At 38.1% G+C, this 3,060-nt stretch overlaps 1 long non-coding RNA gene across 1 annotated transcript; it reads right to left on the bottom strand.

Annotated features, from left to right (window-relative positions):
- Nucleotides 1-2,180: 2,180 nt before the first annotated feature.
- LOC137056342 (uncharacterized) lies at nt 2,181-2,824 on the bottom strand. The gene is made up of 2 exons (XR_010900302.1): nt 2,685-2,824; nt 2,181-2,507 (listed from the first exon to the last, which is right to left on the bottom strand). It is a non-coding gene; the product is annotated as an uncharacterized lncRNA (long non-coding RNA).
- Nucleotides 2,825-3,060: the final 236 nt, after the last annotated feature.

Genomic DNA, 3,060 nt, shown 5'->3' with positions numbered 1-3,060 from the left:
CCGTATCTTAACATTTATATTTAATAATTTTGCACTTTTTATGCCATTCTGAATACTGAAAAAAAACAGCATTATAATATACTAGTAGTGTAAAATTAATGTATTTGTAATATACTGAATGCTATTAAAATGTTCTTGAAGTCCATTAAAATTAATTATTAAAAATATTTTAAATACATTTTTAAAGAAATACATTTAAATTGCACTAAATGTACTTAAAGTTGTTCCATTTTAGCACAATTCAATATATTAAAATAGGTTAAAATTGAACTTATCTAAAAATACACTTAATATACTTGAAGTTGTTTCAAAATAATACATTTAATATGCATTTAGTATAGTGTAATTTAAATATACTAAATATATCCAAAAAAAGCACCATTAAAAACCACTTAAAATATTTTTCTTCTAATATTTACATTATATATATTAAAATTAGTGTAGTAGTTAATGTAGTAGTTAAAATAGAGAATTTCAATGCAAAGAGGCAAATTAGAATCATTTTGTGGCTGGAAAAATTGTAATTTGCATTAATGCCATTACCCAGTGCCTGTATGGCTCTTTAATAAATAATAGTCAAGTTGCTCAAAGTATTGCAGATCATTCTGAGGAGGTTCGGTGATCACTAACACATTTTTTTAGTGTCCTGTTGGTTTGCCATGTTATCTTGTTTATGCTTGGAGGGGGTTTTCAAGATGGCTCCTTGACTACACGCATTTTGTTGAGCTCCGCAATCCTAACCACTTAAACTAACTTTCCTAAATTTGCAAAGTTAATCTTGAAAGTAAACTAATCTTAATTTTACACTGATTCACCAAAACCTCAATGGGAGGCTCAGGAAAAAGGAAAAGTACTGGAAAGAAGGCTGAAAAACTCGGAAAGTCGGTACATGCCAATATGGCTAGTAAAACTAGCAGCGGATCGCAGGAGACTGACTCGTCTGTTAAAGCCTCTTCGAGCGGCTTGTTTACAAGCAGTTTTCACAATTATCTCAAACAGGACAAAGAGCCAGAAGAATTGATGCTGGCAGAGGAGGAATTTCCATCTCTCCCTGAAACTCCTTGTAAATCGCCAGTCCCCAAACAGCGCAGGGTTGTTGATAAAGATACAATGATCATCCTCTCACAGATCTCGGACCTTTCTCGGCTGGTACAGGACAGATCGGACGCACTAGAGAAGTTGGTGGAAAGAAATTCAAGAGTTATAAATGAAATGAAAGAAGAAGTAGGTGCCAACACAAAACAAATCACCGAGTTAAAGGAAACGATTGAGTTTATCTGCACCGATGTCAATTCTATGAAAACTCGACTGAAACAAGCCAAGCGTGCCGAGGAGCAAGAGAGACGTCTAACGTTGCTGGAGGGCTATTCCCGCAGATGGAGTTTAAGGATGCAAGGGCTTCCAGAGAAAAATGAAGAGGATGTCCGTCGTGAGATCATCAAAATATGCCAGTGCCTCCTGCCGCATCATAAAGATAAAGTTCCTGACATTGTGGACGTTGCACACCGTCTTGGTCGTAAAAAACCTGATGGCAGCATTCCCCGAGGAATTATTTTTCAGTTCACATCACGATTCTTCAGGGATGCCGTGTGGCGTGCTGCGAAAGACGCAGATTTTCTGAAGAACAACCACCTGAGGATCACAGAGGACTTGTCCCCTGCCGATAGAGAAAGAAGGATGAAATTATGGACCACTGTAGAAAAAGCACGTAAGGAAAACGAGAGCTTTCTTCGTTGGAGGCAGTGCTTTTGTAGAAGGTGTGGAGATTTCTCCACCCACTTGAACTGCGAGGTATGCCCGACGGTTATTGGAATTGAAAGACGATATGTTTACAGCCTCTCTTAGTACAATTGTACTTTATTCATTATTTTGTTTAAAGGCTTAACTGAGTCTGTGACTCCAGCCCAAATGTTTGTTTTTTCTGAATTTATAAAAGAGGTTACATTACAAACAACAACAACTTATTTGCAGTAAAAAGAAAGGTACTCTCATTTCCTTTTTTCTTCTTTTCCCCCCTCTTTTTTAGGGTTTGAAGAAGATATTTGATTTTATTGGTAGATGTTTAAAGGAGGAAGTGAGATATATATATATATTTTTTAAAGGAAAACAAAAAACTAATCTTTGCATTTAAAGGGATTGCTGTTCTCATCCTGGTACTGTGAGGACAGAGACGGAGGGAATCTTATGCAAGTAAAAGTTTATTAAAATAAATAGCGAGAAAGAGAGAGAAAGAGTCAAAATCCACAATGGGTCTCAGGAACTGTGATGTTGATGCTCAATCCAGAACGGATCTCAGATGTTGATGCTCAGTAAGAACAAATCTCAGGAACTCAGATGTAGATGCTCAGTCAGGACAAATCTCAGGAACTCAGATGTTCATGCTCAGTCAGAACGAATCTCAGGAACTCAGATGTTGATACATAATCCAGAACAGGTCTCAGGAATTCAGATGTTGATGAACAGTCCAGAATGGTGAGGAACACCGTAATCGCCCAAACGGATCTTGTCTAAAAACGAGACACACCGAAGAGCAGAGGAAAAACATCAATAGTTCACAGATGTGTACAGTACCAAGTTCAAGGTGTAGTCAGCCCCAGTCTAAAAACGAGACTCGTTGACAGTAGAAGAATCTGACTAGTCCACAAAGAAATAATCCACAAGAAAGCGTTGCACAGTGTACTCACAAAAATACCGGGAGAGGGAGCAGAAGCCAAAGGAATTAACAAATTCCCACCGAGTCCTGGAGGAAAAACACAGTGGAAAACAAGAAAACCCGATCAAAGACCAACAATAGTCACACACCGCACGGCAGCAAACACCCAGGAGAAACACAACGAACGCGCACAGAACACAGCACACCTGGACCTTAAATAGAGGGAAACACACAACAGCTGTGGAAAACAATCAGGGATAACGAAAAGGGAGGAGACAGAGTGCACACAGGAACACAAAAGGTAAACACACAAAAAGAGCAACCATTCACACTGGGATCCTGACAGGTACACACTTGTTGCAACAGTTTAAGATTTGCTATAACTTTTTATAGGAATCTTCTGGGTT

The sequence above is a fragment of the Pseudorasbora parva genome, chromosome 21 (assembly GCF_024679245.1).
Source record: "Pseudorasbora parva isolate DD20220531a chromosome 21, ASM2467924v1, whole genome shotgun sequence".
Taxonomy (NCBI): domain Eukaryota; kingdom Metazoa; phylum Chordata; class Actinopteri; order Cypriniformes; family Gobionidae; genus Pseudorasbora; species Pseudorasbora parva.
Note: the sequence above shows the minus strand (reverse complement) of the source record. Positions and strands in the feature narration are given on the sequence as shown.